The following is a 21,152-nucleotide window of genomic DNA, read 5'->3' as shown; positions in this document are numbered from 1 at the left end:
AGAGATGGTCCGGATTGTCGTTTGTGAGATGATGCGAAAAAATTCTTGCCCAAGTAAAAAGAGTTCTACCGAAGTTGCTAAAAAGATGGTGGCGAAATATCCTAAATCTCTGCAAGACGTAATCGAGGGAGATGTGATTGGGCCAGGTTACCACTCTTTGGTAAAGCAACTGCAATATAGAATTGAAAATGCGAAGCGCTCTACGACCCCAAAAATGAGAAAACGAAAGCATCCCACTGATGAGTCTGACACAGACAAAGTCCCTCCAGAACAAAGAGCAACCATGCAGGACACTTATGGGTGTATTAACTGGGATTTAAAATTCCTCCCCATTGAAGAGACCCCAGAGAGCCAGAGAGAAAAGAAAGAAACACTGAAGATGATGTCCCAGCAAACTGATGCAAATCTAGAGGAGGTCAAACGTCTAGTGAAATTGACTTTCTACACACAGCGTAAACAAGTGAACCAGGGCGGAGATATAAAATGCCTCCTGAAAGAGTGGCCGTTTCTATTCAACGAACTTGGCATGGCAGTCCATTTCAAAGAACTTGCCGGAATTGGGCTTATAGAAACTTTCACCCGGAATGTGGATCTGAAGGGGAAACGACTCTTGAACTACCTCAATACTGTTGGTGTGAACTAGGGCTGGGCGATAAATCGATTTTATCGATTAATTCGAATGTGCAGTTTACGTCGATTTTTTTGAATGAAAATCGGTTTTCTCTTTAACATTCGCCGACGCTCCCCTCTGGGCTCCCGTAGCTCCGAACGGGCTCAGCTCTTCCCCCGCGCGTTTGGCATAGAGATACACAAACAACACGGCAAGACCGCGGCAGCACAAACACATCCGCCAAAAAACAACCTACAGTCTTACAAACTGAATCCGCAGAGCTGCCAACTCTCACGAATTCACCGTGAGACTCACGCAATCGTCACTTTTTAAACGCTCTCACGCCACACATACATTTTCTCACGCAGAGAAAAGTCGTGAAGCAAAGAGGACACTGACACCGACAGACAAGACAGAGAAGGTTACTATTGCTATGAAACAAATTCTCAGCTCTCAGATTCTGTCGATTTAATTACGAAATTCAAACAATAAACACCGTTTTGGCGCTTGACAGATCGCTGACAGAGTTCAACGGCACGTGAACCAATCATCTGTTACTCTTTACTACTAGTTAATAGTAGGCTAAATAAACACGAATGATCAATAGGTCATTTGAAAGAAACAGTTCAACTTACCGAAATGAAATAAAATCGATCATCTGTGTTTTTCAACTGCGGAAAGAGGTCTATATAGTAGAGGTCCTGGGTAAGATTTGTATGCACTTCATTTAGCGGAAAATATCTCAACTGTTATAGACTAATATGACCCCATAGAACAACGTGGGATGTGTGCCAAAATCTCTACCCGGGACGAAAGTCCTGAAAATGACCACAACCTGTGACACTATTATCACACTACAGGTGAATGGGACTTTTTTTTTTTCCTTAATAGATATCCTCATACATTTCTACCAGTTTAATCTTCATATTAAGAGAAATAATTTTTGTATTACACTTTGTCTTAAAAATAAAATAAAATATGCAAATTAGGCAATATCTCATTAAAAATGCGTAACATTACATATAAACTTTTGAAGCTACAGATTTTCTGAGGTGATCACAATGATCATAATTATAAGGTCATAGAAGAGTGTAAGCATTCTGGTTTGATATAAAGCAAATGGCTAAAAAACCTATTACAAACAACTAGCAACATACAGGAATTGCCAGTATGTATTAACCTAAACTTTAAAAGCTTACATTTCCTACCTGTTCTAAATATTGCTGTCATCACCTCCAACTTTTTTTTTTTTTCAACAAGTTTACTTGGCAGCCATAGTGACCTGAGGTCACATTTGTTTTGTCACAGGTGTTTTTTTGTTTTGTTGTTGTTGTTGTTGTTGTTGTTGTTTTTGCAAAATGAGGAAAATGCCATCACAAGTACATCACAACTTGTGCTCACATAGTCTCAGACAAGTTGATGAAGTTACAGTGTCTTCATGTCATGAAGTCATTCCTCACAAAGAACAGATAAGTTGGTACATACCAATTATTCATATTTGAAACCTTATTTTACAAAATTCCAAAAGATCTGGAGAGAGTGAGAGAACAACTTATCCATCCAGTGTCACATACAGTGGGGAGAACAAGTATTTGATACACTGCTGATTTTGCAGGTTTTCCCACTTACAAAGCATGTAGAAGTCTGTCATTTTTTATCATACTGTAGGTACTCTTCAACTGTGAGTGACGGAATCTAAAACAAAAATCCAGAAAATCACTTTGCATGATTTTTAAGTAATTAATTTGCATTTTATTGCATGACATAAGTATTTGATACGTCAGAAAAGCAGAACTTAATATTTGGTACAGAAACCTTTGTTTGCGATTACAGAGATCATACGTTTCCTGTAGTTCTTGACCAGGTTTGCACACACTGCAGGGATTCTGGCCCACTCCTCCATACAGACCTTCTCCAGATCCTTCAGGTTTCGGGGCTGTCGCTGGGCAATACGGACTTTCAGCTCCCTCCAAAGATGTTCTATTGGGTTCAGGTCTGGAGACTGGCTAGGCCACTCCAGGACCTTGAGATGCTTCTTACAGAGCCACTCCTTAGTTGCCCTGGCTGTGTGTTTCGGGTCGTTGTCATGCTGGAAGACCCAGCCACTACCCATCTTCAATGCTCTAACTGAGGGAAGGAGGTTGTTGGCCGAGATCTCGCGATACATGGCCCCATCCATCCTCCCCTCAATACGGTGCAGTCGACCTGTCCCCTTTGCAGAAAAGCATCCCCAAAGAATGATGTTTCCACCTCCATGCTTCATGGTTGGGATGGTGTTCTTGGGGTTGTACTACTCCTCCTTCTTCCTCCAAACACGGCGAGTGGAGTTTAGACCAAAAAGCTCTATTTTTGTCTCATCAGACCAGATGACCTTCTCCCATTCCTCCTCGGGATCATCCAGATGGTCATTGGCAAACTTCAGATGGGCCTGGACATGCGCTGGCTTGAGCAGGGGGACCTTGCGTGCGCTGCAGGATTTTAATCCATGATGGCGTAGTGTGTTAATGGTTTTCTTTGAGACTGTGGTCCCAGCTCTCTTCAGGTCATTGACCAGGTCCTGCTGTGTAGTTCTGGGCTGATCCCTCACCTTCCTCATGATCATTGATGCCCCACAAGGTGAGATCTTGCATGGTGCCCCAGACCGAGGGAGATTGACCGTCATCTTGAACTTCTTCCATTTTCTAATAATTGATTGAAGATTCTCACCAAGCTGCTTGCCTATTGTCTTATAGCCCATCCCAGCCTTGTGCAGGTGTGAGTGTGTGGACAGGTGTCTTTTATACAGGTAACGAGTTCAAACAGGTGCAGTTAATACAGGTAATGAGTGGAGAACAGGAGGGCTTCTTAAAGAAAAACTAGCAGGTCTGTGAGAGCCGGAATTCTTACTGGTTGGTAGGTGATCAAATACTTATGTCATGCAATAAAATGCAAATTATTTATTTAAAAATCATACAATGCTATTTTCTGGATTTTTGTTTTAGATTCCGTCTCTCACAATTGAAGTGTACCTATGATAAAAATTACAGACCTCTACATGCTTTGTAAGTAGGAAAACCTGCAAAATCGGCAGTGTATCAAATACTTGTTCTCCCCACTGTAGATAATACTTCATTGGACTGGGCTACAGTGGGAAACATGGTGAGATAAGATTTAATTTAAATAATTTAAATTTTTCTGTGGATTATGGGGGTTAAAAAATAGAAAAGTGACATGCCATCCTTAAGGCAACTTTTGTTTGCAACTTTTGTCTCTGTCTAACAGAGAGTGCAATACAAATGGCAGAAACATTCTTGTCAAATATCTCAAACCATCAACAGACATGGAGACATTTGACGACCTGCGCATTGCTGCGTTCGATGGTAATGCCTTTAAGATGGACTTTGAGAGGACCGCTTACACCTCAACTAATGCAAGAAAACATATACAAAGAGCCTATTATCAACAGCAGCTTTGGGTCCAAGCACCATTTACAGACACCACCTCGATCTTAATTGCAGATTTTTATGGTTTTGTAAGAAAGGGCAGTTTATTAGTCCCTGAGATTGTAATCTCAAAACCTGAAGGTTTGCCAGATCCCTGCTCGTGTGGCAAGTGTGCACACAAGAATGGGTGTCCCTGTCGGGTAGCTGGTATCCGTTGTTGCAAGTACTGCTATTGCAAGGGAGGCAATAGTTGTAAAAATCCTATCACTGAATGCCTGGACTCTCTGGTGAAAGTTTTACCTAGCAACACAGGGAATAAACCTGTTGTTTTGTATTTCTCACTTTAAGTTAACGTTCCAATGATAATAGCAAGGTTGTATATAAAATGTCTGTATATTAATCAAATGCTTGTTTTCTTTCTTTTAAAAAAGTCCCTTGTTTGTATACAATTTATAATTTTCCATTCAATACAGCACAAAACAGGACATCGCCCCCTCCCCCCCCACACGACATCCACACTGAACATCTACAGAAACACAATTAAAAATATCAAACCAGAATTCTTACACTACACGGTCATTGTAAACATTGTGATCACCTCAGAAAATCTGTAGCTTCAAAAGTTTATATGTAACGTTATGCATATTTAATGAGATATTGCCTAATTTGCATATTTTATTTTATTTTTAAGACAAAGTGTAATACAAAAATTATTTCTCTTAAAATGAAGATTAAACTGGTAGAAATGTATGAGGATATCTATTAAGGGAAAAAAAAGTCCCATTCACCTGTAGTGTGATAATAGTGTCACAGGTTGTGGTCATTTTCAGGACTTTCGTCCCGGGTAGAGATTTTGGCACACATCCCACGTTGTTCTATGGGGTCATATTAGTCTATAACAGTTGAGATATTCTCCGCTAAATGAATCGCACACAAATCTTACCCAGGACCTAGACTAATAATAACAGCTAGAGACAATACGTCACATAAAGTTACTTTTACCTCTGGAAAACCCATTAATGACCATAGCACGTTAGTTGGACTTTAAAATAATTGCTGTAGAGAGTAGTATTTTGCTAAATATGATAACTATATTACATATTTATTATATTTGTACCTATATCATTAAAATATTATAATGTTGAACTTGTTATTATAAAAAAACGCATAATATTTAATTTGAGATGTTATTTTTAACCTTTAATAATAATACCAGCTGACAGGGTTTAAATTAACATGTATCTACTGTACCTAGTATTTATCCAAAGGAATCGATATTGAATCAAGATCAGAATCAAATCACAAGAATTGAATTGAAATTGTGAAAGCAATAATAAAAACAGTAGCATACCAGTCATTGTACCATGTAAACATTGTGTTGTCACTAAACTTAATAAAATTCTGTTTAGTTACCAAATGTTTTGACAATCACAATACATTTTATTGTGATGTACATTTTTTTTTTCACGTTCCCCACCAATCCCAATCCACCCATTTCATGTTCTGTTCTGTTCTGTTCTGTTCTGTTACATTTTCACTGTTTACAAAGGCAGGGCCTGCCATCTTGTCTTTTTGGCTTGTTGTTTCTGATTGCACTTTAACCCCAAGGGGAAAATCCAAATCAAATCCCAGAAGGGAAAATCAAAACAAAATAAAGTTAAAAATTGTTTTGAACAATTTCTTTGTCATCTGCAGATTGATTTTAAGTAGGGGAAGAAAAAAAAAATCGGTTTAAATCGTAAATCAGATTTTTTGTGAAAAAATCGGGGATTTTTTTTTTAGGCCATATCGCCCAGCCCTAATGTAGTGTTTTGGCACACCAGGCCGAGTGGCTTTACGCATTGTTCAAAAATCAGGTTTTATTCTGGCATGTTGAATTGGCGTTAGAATTTTTTTTTAGATTTAGATTTTAGATTTCGTTAGATTTATTTTTCTCATAACAGCTAAAATAACTTAATATATGCCTTGTCTTAATATGACCTACTTAATATAGGCAATAGGCATATAATAGCCTATATAATAAATTAGCAAAACTTGGCCACTAAAATTTAATTTTCAATTATTTTAATTATCACAATTAAAGTTTTAATTTTATTAAATTGAACAAGCGCAACAATCAGCATTTAATCAAATATTCTAAAAGATGTATTATTAATAATAATGTTATTTCAACATAATATTTCGTTTTTTCGACATAATATGTGTGCGTGCAACAAGCAAGATGTGTATTTGTAAATCCGGTGATGCGTGCATTGATTTTTATCAATAAACTAGTGTTTTCTGACAGTGTCGACTGCAAAGATGAAGTTGACGATCGCCATATTTGTAGTGAACGCACCTAGAGAGAAATGCACATAAAGACATAATCAGAGAGTAGCCTTTTTCTTTTCGTTTTGAATTATTTAATTTGAAGACATTTCAAGCTTTGTGTATTTGATGTATTTATCATGTCTGTGTGAGGCATACGCTGAGTTTCGTTAAGTTAAGAGGATGAGATGCGCTCCAGCTGACGTGCAATGCAAGTGACCGCGCGGGCGCCTCCATGATTAGTGTCTGTTATATTTGCTTCTCTTACTTATTAAATCCAGGCAATTGGTTGATGAAAAATTGATTAAAATTAAGATACAATTTATAGAAAATGAAATTCACTTTAAAGAAAGGTTTTCTACTAAACAAAACTTAATGAAGTGGTCAAAATCATGTCTGACCCACTCCATATCCATCTCTCGATATAATGCATCCTATCTTACTCGTGCTGTTCACTTTTCATATTCAACATAGATGGAAAAAAATAACATTATAATATTTTAACAAATATGATACTACATGAGATTATTTAATGGCTACAACAGTATAGTAGGCCTATAGACTCTATTTGTACAAATTGCTGCACATTAATTTAATTAAATGAAACCTTGTAACGAATTCACACTGTAGGGTAGACTGTGTACAGTTGAGACACCTTAAATAACTTGCGTTCGCAGCAAGCACAAGTTGTGATTTTTGCTGTGCACTTGCATATTAGTGTCAGCTGGGAAGGAAATATAGAGACCAGACCTCTTGGAACTTTAATTGAATACATAGCGTTGGTAAAGCATACTGAAATTACATCCCTACAAATGTATTAGGCCCTACTGAAAATAAATGTATCGAATTTAAGCAAAGTAGCCTAAATGTTAAGACTGTAAGCCCTTTGCTTTTTTACGTAGCCTATAAAGGAGTCTTATAGCCGACTTTGTGTTAATTTCATTTGTAGAGGATTTTTTTAACTCAAACATTAACACTGAAATAAATGAAACTAAATTATTGTAAATTAATTCAAACATTGACTTGCTATTAGCTAACATATAACTTTCAACACAGTTGTTTTTTTATTTGCAGGAGTCTGGCGACGAAGACAACAATGTCGTCTGATCGTGTCGTCTGAGACATGAACACCCGACTGCATCAGAAATGTCCTGATGTTAGATAAAAGATGTCCTGCTCTCCACATAGACCTGATCTTGATGCTCATCTCAGGGGAAATCTTTGCCATGGTCGACGGTGTGGCATAAATCGAGCTAAAAAAACAGGACCAGTTATAGCCTAAAAAGAGACCGCCCCTGTCATTTATTATGTTTTAATTTCTTGGGTTGTGAGCATTTGTGTTAATAGGGCGATTAAATGGCGATTTGTGAGCTAATGTTAAGGGATTAAAACGTAATGGCCTAAAGTAGAGGTGTTTGTTTAACAGTTATGCAACTAGCTATTCAATAGGCTATAAAGCAAACATGATTGCAATAACAACCCAAAACATGCTAATGATCAGTTAATTTCCCAGGTACTGTATAGGCCAGGGGTGGGCAAACTTTTTGGCTCAAGGGCCACACTGGGTTTTAAAAATTTGACAGAGGGCCGGCCCAGTAGCAGATTATGAAGCACGATCTCATGAAAGTGCGTATCTATACCACAAATTTTATTTCTCGTGCCATTTATATGGCAAAAATGTTTTTTTTTTTTTTTTTTGGCGTGCATGCTACACACTGTAAACCCCTTGGTTAGGATTAGGGGTGTGGAGTGCGTGCCTATTACACGCCATAAAGTGCATATCATGCACACAAAAACATATTATGCACTACAAATACAATTCGTGGTATTCGCACTTTCATAAGCAAACAGACAACGACAACAGATACATTTTTTTATGCTAGATATCCCCCATTTAGCATGTTTTGATGTTAATTTTTAAAGATGTTAGATAATTATAGCCTATACTTTTTAAATATTGTTTATCCTTATTATTATTTAATGGCCTAACAGTAAATTAGAAACAAAACATCTGCAAGTGTACACTTAGAAGAGTAAAAATTACAGGTTACGTTAATTCAACTTTTCACTTCCAAAAGTCATACATTTGTGGAAATAAACGAATATACAAATTTATTTTAAGAATAATAAAATAAAACATAAAAGGCAAAGGGAGATCAGAACATTTAATGAAAAAAAAAAAAAAAAAAGGGTTCTGTACATGGCAGACAGGGGAGCGTAGTCGAAAGCCGGACGATAAAGGTCGGTAAACGGAATCGGGCAGGATACATCCACAAATCCAGAGGAGCAAAGAAACTAAATAGCAGACAAATCAAAGGAAAAACTAAGGTGTGCAAGCGGTTACCAAACATTTTTTTTCTCATTGAGTTTCCAAAAAAGGAAAAAACATTAACGTGCAACAAGTCTATGCGCTCAAGTTGCTGTCTGTTTGGTTTCCATGGCGTCATTGCTTGTTACGTGACACACCGCAGCCACAACAGCGCTGAATGAATGATGATCTGCTTTTATGTCATTTTTCCTTTTTTACATTTGTTTGCTATGGCATGCAATATCTGATATTCCGATTGTCAAATATATGCAACGCATATATATATATAACGCAAAGTATTGCAAGAAAAAAGGCAAAATTAATGCGATCTTAAGACAATTTTTTTAAATACTCGACGGGCCGGATTAAACAGCCTAACGGGCCGCATGTGGCCCGCGGGCCGTAGTTTGCCCACCCCTGGTATAGGCTATATGCACTTTGAAATAATGGTTCTTATATGGCTCTTTGTCTGGGTAAATGGTTCCATGACAACCCTGTAAATGTACATGTAAAAAGTACATGTTTTGTATTTTGTAACTATGTATCATGAGCTATTAGTCATACAATTGGTGGTCTTTTTCCCCTTTTTAATTTAACAAGAATAATTAGCGAGTGGGGCTGATGTATCTCCAATTGACTAAAATATGAATTACATTCCTTTGTGTAACATAAGATGCGATATGGCCCTGAATGTGTTTTTTAAAATCATGAAAAGTGTTGCCGTTGCCGCTATCAGTTCAGTGGCAATGGCTCATCATCACAGACGAGCGCCTCACAGACGGGGTAAAATCACAATACCAAATGCACACTAAAGTGTCCCTGTTCGTGATATAGAATTATTGATGAATACCTTTAGCTTTGAAGGCTACCCGATCACACTAAATGCGCCTCTATAGCACGCATTGTGTTTATCATGCAATTTATACGCAAAAATGAGTTTTTACGTGCATAGGCCTACTGTGATACGCATGGGTAGGTTTAGTATTGGTAGGGTACGTGCATATGATACTGAAGGCATGGGTAGGATTAGTTGTGTGGGGTGCGTGTATTACACGCAAAAAGTGTGTATCAAATGCACGTGAAAACTGCGTCATATGCACGTTAAAACTCATTTTCGCGTATAAATTGCACGATAAACACAATACGTCCAATCACACACACTTAGAACACACATTTTACGCCATTGAATGTCACACAATAGGAAAGAAGACTTTGGAAATATGTACGTTAATATTAATGTTAGTAGGGTCGGTTGTGAGTCGGAACCCCAACTGAGAAACATTTTTCATTTTATCTTATAATAAACATTGGCTAGTTTATGTTTATATATATAAACTAGCGAATGTTTATGATAAGATAAAAATATTTTTTAGTTGTGTTTGTGTGCGTCACGCGTTAAATGTTTTAGAATGTCACATTTCATTCAGATGCAAAATAAGCACCCTCGTCCTCCTACTTCAGAGGCAAAAAGCCTCTGAGTCCGTCTAACGTTTTTGTTTAATATTAACATTTTTATCAGGCTGCTGTCTATAGGTTTCTACCCAAGTACCGGCATTTCTGAATGGGCTGGGGCTGAAGTTGAAAGTATGATGAGCGTATAGGCGACTATGTGCGGAGAGCATTCACTCAATATTATCATCTCATTTTTGGCTTTTAGAGGCTTTTGCATCGGAGGTCATCATATTATATATAGCCTAGATTTCATTTTTTCTGCTGTCACAACTAGAAATATACATTTCCAGAGAATGCATTTATTACACCAATATATTCCTAATAATGTAATAAAGTTTTCTTTGTGTTGACGTTATCATAATTTTAGCTAACATCCATATATAAATATAGATTATGGCTTTTAGATTTATGGATTTATGGCTTAAAAAATGTTTAAGGATTTATAGATAGGCTATTCGATGTTCTTACAGTTTAGAGTAAAACATGGTTCGGAAAATATATTTATATATAAATCGAAATTTTTCATAATAATGCAATATAAATATATAACTTTTTCAACTTTTTTCACTTCCAAAGCCTGCAAGATTTAGCCTATAGTTTAAGTGACTGTGTTTATTTTTTTTATGTAAAAATGTAAGAAATGTAAAGAAAGTGTATTTTGACATTTAAACACCTTTAGACATACTGATAGTTGAACTTATATTATGGCCGATGGGCTATTTGAATGGACTATTATTGAAGCTTAGTAGACAGCAATTTTACACATATTTTGGGTATTAGCTATACTATGTGTATTTAAATATCAGAAACATAACTAAACCTTATAGCCTATGACTGAAAACACTGAACACTGATCGTCTTTGGTTCAGCGAAAGCCAAAGCGCGAACGAATTTATCAGCTGATAACACGGGACACTGACCATTCTAATCTCACCGGTGTGATTATTTCAAATGAAAACAAAAATAAAACGATATTTTTTGGAAGTGTTTTGGAAGCTAAAGTAGGCTACATTTACAATTAATTTGCGTCATAAATCTGAAAGGGCACGTGCCCCTCAGTTTGAATAGGCGCTTCTCGTTTCATAATGTTTTTCTCACTTTTGATTCACACCTTTGCAAACCCACCCACATTTCACAGCCATGTATATATAAAAAAGGCAAATGCCACAGAACTTATTTTGCAAACTGAACTGTTCCGTCCAAAAAATGAACACCTCTTCGTTTTACAGTTCCAGGATGACGAACACAAGAAAGGTAACACAAAAGCTAATCATTTTATTGTTGTTCAATATGAATTTAAACATTCTTCTGGTTTTAAATGTTATTTATCACATTACCTACTATGTTTTAATCATTACACTATTGTTGACAGAAATCTTTGAAGGAAAACAGACCCCCAGGCCCTGCATTAGCAGAGAGGAGGGAAAATGCTGCGACAAAAAAGCGTGTGGTCCCGAAAAAAGCGGTAATTTGCTTTATTTAATATTTTTAGATACATTTTACATTAAACTGACTAGCTTTGTAACAAAGTAGGCTACCACGGATTTTAATTGTTATTTATCACATAGCCTACCTACTATCCTTTTAATTGTTATTTATCACATTACCTACTATGTTTTAATCATTTGTTGACAGAAATCTTTGGAGGAAAACAGAGCCCCAGGCCCTGCATTAGCAGAGAGGAGGGAAAATGCTGCGTCAAAGAAGCATATGGTCCCGAAAAAAGCGGTAATTTGCTTTATTTAAGATTTTTAGATACATATTTTACATTAAACGGATTTGTATTAACACGTGTTTTCTCTTGATATAGGTGAGTACTCTGTTTAGAGAAGTGATGGGACACCAAAGACAAACCGTGTCTGAGGACTTAAGGCCTGAGCTGGTAAGGCGCGACGCAGAGATTGAGGCACTAAAACAGCAGCTGCGAGTCTGCAAGGCGAAGCATTTTGAGGAGATGGAGGCCCTGAGGAGTGAGCTGCGTGTCTGCAAAGAGGCACATGTAGAAGCAAAGGCATCCCTTGCTGATATGCAAGCTACCCACAGAGGGCTAATCGAGATCCACTCCAAGGTTGTAACGCAGCTAAGAGAGGCACAGACAGCGGTAACTGAGGCTCTAAGGACACGGTTGAACTGTACACCCGCCGCAACCTCAGACTGTCTGACTCCGACCAGGGGTACTCCGTGCTGGGATGCAGAGAGCAGGGGAAGTATGCCTTCTTCTGTCACAGCACCTATTACAAACTCTCATCCCGATCTACCGTTCACTTCTCCCACTCCGGAGCTTCTTGAGTCGCTGATGATGCAGAGTCGGGGGCGACCAGATCGGTATGGTTGCTTGCTGTTCCGCACCGTGGTACCGCAGCAACTCTACGAAGAGTGGGCATCCACAACAAACTGGGATGGTTCGAGAGGCAAACGTGGACTGCCTGTGAACGTAAGGCACTTTATAACTAATTCAGTTGCCCAGAGATTCCCCGGCATGGCTAGCTGTGACGGCAAGCGGATCAAGGACAGGGTGAACGAATTTCTATGCTCCCTGAGGAATACTATTGCTCACCGACGTCTACAATATTAGATATTGTAGTCATCTCCATTTTAAAGTTAGAATTCTTTTTAAAAAAAAGTTGTTTTTTTTGGTTTAAATTTTTTTTTTTACATATTTACATTTTGCTTGTGTCAAAATTAACAAATTATATTGTAGCTACTATTTTAATTTAGTATTTTCTCTGTTTTAAAAGTTTGTTATATTCTTTTTATTTGTTTATTTTTTAACATTGGCAATTTACTGTCTCGAAATTATGTGTCGAAAAAATAAAAAAAGTGTTTTTACAAGACCTTGTGCTGTTTTTTGTGTTTATTTATTATTATTATTATTATTATGCAGATGTAAATTCAGCCATTCTGTTGGATAAAAATTGTCCCTAATGTAAAATGGAAATGAATGGTAATTTTATTTTATAAATATAAAATATTTAATATAGGCTATAGGAGAAAAAAAACAATATGGTGTAGCAATATTTTAGAACTATCAAATCTCTCTGCATTAATAATAAAAAAGTAGCCCATGTTTGTTCGGGATTTGAACCCGTGTCATCTGAATTATTGAAATGTAAGTTATAGCCTACCACTCGGCCACGAATTTGTTTTGTTTTATTTTGTTTGAAATGTATTTTTACATATTTTGCTTTCGTTAATGTTAACCAATTCTGTTGTAGCATAATAGGCCTATATTTTTTCCCTAAAAGTTTGTTTTATTCTCTGCTTTTTTTGTTTATATTTTTTACATATTCAGTCAGTCTCATTTTTGTTCAAATAATGAAAAAAGTTTTTTTTTTTTTTTACAAGATCTTGCACCATGTTTTTTTTTTTTTTTTTTTTTTAAATAAACAGATAGGAAACTTACCTTTTAAAATGCCGCAGTTGCTGCTGTTTTGCCCTGTCACTTGCGCCACCCGGTATAGCCTAGTCATTTCGCGAACGACTTTGAAATTCGACTGGTTTATTTTTGCTGCGGCAGTAATAGGCATTGTGGTTGATTATTTATTAAAGAATTCAATTGATAATCATAACAACATGTAAGCCTATTTAATTCTGAATATAACAAAGAATGCTTAAACCGACTAACATCGGTTAGTAACTGCAAGTCCTGAAAATGTTTTAATTTTACGGTAAATTATTTTAAATTATTTCACTGTTATGTTTCAGTTAATAAATCTACAAACACATTAAAATAACACGAAGTAAATGACAAGTAACCTATTGACATAGCCTTTCTAAATTATAGAAAAACTGGGCACACAATGTTAACGTGTGTCTACTTTGTTTAAATTTAATGAATTTGAATTCGTTTAACCACAATATTTATCTTGAATTTATCTGTGACCTCAGCTCAGATTACTGCCGCGCGGCAGATTACGTCATAAAGAGAATAAACTGACACTTTTTAAAGTCTGTGATTACAGCGCCACTCAGCGGTAAAAGGCAGCAAATACACATCCCAATTTTGCCGCCACGGGAACGGCGGCGGTAAAAGTCTTATTCTGGTTGTCCACCATCTGTATATGGGGCAGCAACTAAGTAAAAATAAATCGCTAGTTAATAACACTAACAAGGCTCAAAATAGCCTCACACTAACACGGTAGCATAATGAGGGTCCCTACATGCAAACCGAAGCATTGAAGATACCTTCTTATTAAACTGTCTGTACACTTACAAAGGTCATTATTGCAATATAAACACTGTCAGAGTTAGTGTTGTCACGGTACCAAAATTTCAGTATTCGGTAACAATACCAGTGAAAATCCACAGTTCTCGGTACCAATTTCGGTACCAAAGGGCTATAAATCAATAAATTCTTTGCTGATACTTCCTTGTCATCATGGAGAGGCGCAGTTCACACCGTTTCAAAAATAGTCGATCTCCGAATGCGAATGAATTTACTCTGAATTTTAGTATTGTTTTTATATGAGGATCCTTTTTCAAATACAAGGTCAATATTGATTTTCACTAACGACAAAACAACAAATTAACCGTGAATTTATATGGAAACTAATCTTTAAAAGCTTTCCATCTTCACTCTCCTCATGTAACGTTGCATTCGGAGATCGACAAAGTCCTTTCCGCAAGCGCTTGCTCTCCCGTGGCGTCTGTCGTTGCTATTAAGTCCCTATGAAATCAAATATTAACTTGTTTGGCTTTTAGACCATGTCTGCCATCTTTTCCACATCCTTAGGGTATTGTGTGTGTGTGTGTGCTCGCGTCTCATTGAGTATGTGCGCAAGTTTGTGTGTGTGTGCGCTCGCGTCTCATATGAGTGTGCATGGAGAGTTTGTGTGTGTGTGCGCGCGTCTCGTATGAGTATGTGCGTGGAGAGTTCTGCGCGTCTCGTGTGTGTAGAGTTTGCACATATGTGCGTGAGCGACTTTAGGTGTGCCGTTGTGCATTTCATATGTATTTATTTGAGCACTGATGTTGACGAGTTAACCCCTTAGGTATCGAAATCTGGTACCGAACAACATGTAATTTTTCGATACTCGATAGTATCGAGGCAATTCGGTTGGTACCTAAAAAGTATCGAACTCGGTACCCAGCCCTAGATCTGAATAGAAGCTCTTTATGAATGATTGATGAATGAACAAAGATGTTGGCCAATCATAGCAGTTAGTGTTTACGGTCTCACAGCTGACTTGCCCTTCCAACAGAGCATTTAAATCAGAGTGCTAAATCGGGTATGAAATGGCCTTTTATTTTATCATTAATTTTTAACTGGAGTCACTGATAAACTGCAGTCTGATTGACATGTCCAGCTATTATTAAAGGGTTAATTCAAGGGATACTTGCCCTAATGTCGTTCCAAACCCATAAGAAGTTTGTTCATCTTTGAAACGCAATTGAAGCTTTTAATTAACGCTTTTTAATGAAATCTGAGAGATTTCTGTCCCTTTATCGACAGCTACGCAACTACCACTTTGACGCATCAAAAAGTTCATGAAGAGATTGTAAAAACTAATCCATATGAATTGAGTGTTTTAGTCCAAATTTTCACATCACTTTATTTGATGAACAGATTTATTTAGGTTTTTATTCACATATAAACATTGGTCAGCAAACACAAACAAACTCAACCAGGCCTGCTTGACGCACAAGAACAAACCTCAAACCTCAGGCTGCCTGGTTCTCGCATGTCAAGTGAACATACTTGAGCTTCTATTTACCACAACTGATGTATAAGCTGATGAATGTTTATATGTGAATAAAAGACTAAATTAACTTTGTTCATCATATAAACGATTGTGTCTGCAATTTTTTGGAATAAACCGTTCAATTCAGATTACTTTTTCAATCTCTTTCAACTTTTTGAAGCAAAGTTTCAGTTGCGTAGCAGTCAATGTAGGGACAGATATCTCAGATTGCATTAAAAAATCCTAATTTAAGATCTTAAGACGACTTAAGAAAGAACTAAAGTCTTACGGGTTTGGAACGACATGAAGGGTAAGTAATCAATGACAGCATTTTTGGGTGAACTAACCCTTTAATACCTAAAATATTTTATTTATCTTGAATAAAGAAATTTAAGTTATTTTTTCTGTTAATAAAACTATTTTATAATTAATAAGTTGCCTGTTTTTCTTCTTTCCCAAGGTGTTTTTTCTCCATCAACCCAGAGAAGGGCACCAAAGTGGAGAAGACTTTGACAAACTTCACGTCTCAATGTGAACCCAAGAGTCCTTACTTTAATTCAGGAACTTTCAGATCGTGAGTGGCGCGATGTCTGAAACTATGGACGTTTGTTTGGACTTTACTCTGAATAAGGTTTGTTTCAGCTTCTATGCTCAGTTCTGAAGATAATTTTTTCAGGTGAGTTTGTATGCAACTTAGTTTTATTGCTCTTATATTTTGTGATATTGTCATGTACATCAGTTCGCAGAGTGATATTGTCCTGTAAGTCAGTTCGCAGAGTGATATTGTTCTGTAAGTGTGTTTGCAGAGTGATATTGTCCTGTATATCAGTTCGCAGAGTGATATTGTCCTGCAAGTCTGTTTGCAGAGTGATATTGTCCTGTAAGTGTGTTTGCAGAGTGATATTGTCCTGTACATCTGTTTGCAGAGTGATATTGTCCTGTACATCAGTTTGCAGAGTGATATTGTCCTGTAAGTCAGTTTGCAGAGTGACATTGTCCTGTACGTCAGTTCGCAGAGTGATATTGTCCTGTAAGTCAGATTGCAGAGTGATATTGTCCTGCAAGTCTGTTTGCAGAGTGATATTGTCCTGTAAGTGTGTTTGCAGAGTGATATTGTCCTGTAAGTCAGTTTGCAGAGTGATATTGTCCTGTACATCTGTTTGCAGAGTGATATTGTCCTGTACATCAGTTCGCAGAGTGATATTGTCCTGTAAGTCAGTTTGCAGAGTGATATTGGCCCTCATTTATCAAAAGTGCGTACACCAAATTTCCAGCTTACACCTGGCGTACACCCAAAACCACGGTGACTTTGAGATTTATCAATATGGACGTTGGCGTACGGCACGCTCAAATCCTACGCCAGCTCAGGAGGTGGTGTACGCACGTTTTGAGTGCGGGAATGCGCAGAAAAACAATTCCTAACACCACAAAACGCACTGACAAACTAAAAGATATGATATATTATGACCCACTGTAAAAAAACAACAACATAGTAATTATAAACTTCAGTGTTTATTTTTGTGCAACATGGACTTCAATGTTTCATTTGTGTGATTTGACCAAAGCATTTGATTTGTAGGCATATGTATTCCTTAAGTTGCGAGCCTGTGCGCTTTACCTGACGTTTCAAGCCTTGTTTATACTTTCGCCTGGCTCCGCAGCGCGAGTCTCCGCAGACTGCGCGCGCACCTCCCCAAACGGACGAGGCGTTTATACTCGACGCGCTCGCCGTTGTACTATTCTTTGAAACGATGGTTAGGCCAGGGTTAGGCCCGGCAGATGTGCACGGACTGGGTTTAGTAATGAAAGGCTTTCAATGGCCAAAAAAATAATTAAGACTGACAAAATAATAAAAATGACATTCTTCTTCTTTTAAATAATAATAATAATAATACAAATAATAATAATAACGACATTCTTCTTCTAAATAACAATAAGCGTCATTAATAATAAAAATCTAGAAATCAATTTTGTTTCTTTCCACTTCCCTGGTTTCGCTTTCTCTTTCTCAAAGAAGTTTCTCTTCTTTGCCGTCTTCCGTGTGTCCATGGCGTAAAATGAGGGCGTGGGGGGAGCGGAGACTTGAATATATAGGGGCGTGTTACTCTAATGACGATCGTTTTCAGCCGCGGCTTTTATCAAGGGCAGGTATTGCGTACACCTGGATTAAAAGGTACGCACAGCTTCATAAATCAGGCGATGAGAGGAGTGTAAGCATAATCTTACGCCAATATATACGCCCGTTTCTACGCAAGAATGATAAATGAGGGCCATTGTCCTGTAAGTCAGTTTACAGAGTGATATTGTCCTGTAAGTCAGTTTGCAGAGTGATATTGTCCTGTACGTCAGTTCGCAGAGTGATATTGTCCTGTAAGTCAGTTTGCAGAGTGATATTGTCCTGTAAGTCAGTTCGCAGAGTGATATTGTCCTTTAAGTCAGTTTGCAGAGTGATATTGTCCTGTAAGTCAGTTTGCAGAGTGATATTGTCCTGTACATCAGTTTGCAGAGTGATATTGTCCTGTAAGTCAGTTTGCAGAGTGATATTGTCCTGTAAGTCAGTTTGCAGAGTGATATTGTCCTGTAAGTCAGTTTGCAGAGTGATATTGTCCTGTACATCAGTTTGCAGAGTGATATTGTCCTGTACATCAGTTTGCAGAGTGATATTGTCCTGTAAGTCAGTTTGCAGAGTGATATTGTCCTGTAAGTCAGTTTGCAGAGTGATATTGTCCTGTACATCAGTTTGCAGAGTGATATTGTCCTGTACATCTGTTTGCAGAGTGATATTGTCCTGTACATCAGTTTGCAGAGTGATATTGTCCTGTACATCAGTTTGCAGAGTGATATTGTCCTGTAAGTCAGTTTGCAGAGTGATATTGTCCTGTACATCAGTTTGCAGAGTGATATTGTCCTGTAAGTCAGTTTGCAGAGTGATATTGTCCTGTACATCTGTTTGCAGAGTGATATTGTCCTGTACATCAGTTTGCAGAGTGATATTGTCCTGTACATCAGTTTGCAGAGTGATATTGTCCTGTACATCAGTTTGCAGAGTGATATTGTCCTGTACATCTGTTTGCAGAGTGATATTGTCCTGTACATCAGTTTGCAGAGTGATATTGTCCTGTAAGTCAGTTTGCAGAGTGATATTGTCCTGTAAGTCAGTTTGCAGAGTGATATTGTCCTGTAAGTCAGTTTGCAGAGTGATATTGTCCTGTAAGTCAGTTTGCAGAGTGATATTGTCCTGTAAGTCAGTTTGCAGAGTGATATTGTCCTGTACATCAGTTTGCAGAGTGATATTGTCCTGTAAGTCAGTTTGCAGAGTGATATTGTCCTGTAAGTCAGTTTGCAGAGTGATATTGTCCTGTAAGTCAGTTTGCAGAGTGATATTGTCCTGTAAGTCAGTTTGCAGAGTGATATTGTCCTGTAAGTCAGTTTGCAGAGTGATATTGTCCTGTACATCTGTTTGCAGAGTGATATTGTCCTGTAAGTCAGTTTGCAGAGTGATATTGTCCTGTAAGTCAGTTCGCAGAGTGATATTGTCCTTTAAGTCAGTTTGCAGAGTGATATTGTCCTGTAAGTCAGTTTGCAGAGTGATATTGTCCTGTACATCAGTTTGCAGAGTGATATTGTCCTGTACATCAGTTTGCAGAGTGATATTGTCCTGTACATCTGTTTGCAGAGTGATATTGTCCTGTAAGTCTGTTTGCAGAGTGATATTGTCCTGTAAGTCTGTTTGCAGAATAATAATAATGGAAAATGTACCTCAGAAGTGCGGGTATTTCGAGGAGCAACGGATGCAGCTGAGCTGAGGAATACTGTAGTAAGTTTTTTCATTCTCAAGTGAATCGCGTTTCTGTGTGTGAATGAATGAACGGCAGAGATGCGCGCTGTTTACCACAGCTCACAAAAAGATAGTTTAAATTTGAATCGCGTTTCTGTGTGTGAATGAATGATGAATGATGATTTTGGATAGATTATACATTTTTACTGTCAAATATCTGCCACCTCAAATAAGCTTTTGTTTGCCAATTTTTGCTCATATGTTAAATATAGTATGTTTTGTCAAAGATAAAGTAATCAAATAATATGTTATTATGTGTTTGTTCCAATGTAACCTAGGCTATATTTAAAGTAATGAATCCTTAACTTTGAAATATGTATGATAAAATGCATACTTTAGTTTTTACAAAGAAAGATTACACTTGAATTGTTGTTGTAATTGTAACCTTTTTAATAAAAAAAATCTATTTACAAGGTAGATGTAAACAATCTATTAAAAGGAAAATATAAGCCTTTTCTTTAAATAATATTTATTGTGTTTTATTAGTGACAAATTTGGGGAGAGGATATATATTCCAAAACTGAAAATACAGTATGAGAATTAACTGCACAATTACTAGACATGTTTTCCTTGGATATTATACAATTTGCAAGCACAATTTGTGGAAAAATATAAAAAAATGAGATGCTTCCAACTGTGAACCAATTTGGTAGAATATATATATATATACACTATATATATATATATATATATATATATATATATATATATATATATATTCACACACATACATTTTGCTCTTGCATTCTTTCTTGTGGCTCAGTGACACACCTGAATGAATGGCTCATTAAGTATGCGGGCCCCATTGTCTCCTCAGGTGCGAACCACTAAATATGCATGATGGTGTTGGATCGTTGACCCCCACTCGCATATTGCCTTTCCAAACAGAAAGTGTCTTGCAAAATTTAAATTAATGTATTGTTTTATTTGAATGATTAGGCAGGATGATTTTCAGATCATTTTGAAGAAAAAACTCTAGGCGACAACATCCATTAGTCAAAAGTCGTATTGACACATATTTAGTATGTGTTTTGTGGCATTATTTCAGAAACTTTAGTTTTTAGTTTTTTCAATAACCATGCATAAACATTGTTGCTCACATATTATGTATAAATAGTGATAAATATATTTTTGTGCTAAATAGAGTGTAATTACACCTTTGCCATTAATATGTTTATAAGCAACTGAAAAAAGCACAAATGTCAGGGCATGTCAGAACATCTCAAGGACCCCAAAAACACCTTAGACCCCAGAGGTGTTAAAACAATTAAAATACTATTTGACCTGTGGAAATGAATAGATCAACACTATTCTAAAAACTTTATTTGAGAAATAGTTTATACAATACAATAGTTTTTATGTATATTTTAATATTTATCCTAAAACATAGCAAGGATATTGGATGAGTTTTAGCAATGTAATGTGAATAGCACAAATGCCATTTATATTCCGTATCTAATATTTTCCAATGTCTTGTACCTTTGATGGTGTTAAACATGATATCAAGTGGATGGGAATATGAATGGAAATGATA

The 21,152-nt window shown here is 36.9% G+C and overlaps 1 protein-coding gene across 1 annotated transcript in view; it reads left to right on the top strand.

Moving 5' to 3' along the window:
* Window positions 1-21,152, top strand: part of LOC308689610 (stonustoxin subunit beta-like) — a 392,706-nt gene that overhangs the window by 290,646 nt on the left and 80,908 nt on the right. The window lies entirely within an intron of this gene.

This window comes from Scardinius erythrophthalmus (genome assembly GCF_964197995.2).
Source record: "Scardinius erythrophthalmus genome assembly, chromosome: 4".
Lineage (NCBI taxonomy): Eukaryota > Metazoa > Chordata > Actinopteri > Cypriniformes > Leuciscidae > Scardinius > Scardinius erythrophthalmus.
This window is presented reverse-complemented; position numbering and strand designations above follow the sequence as displayed.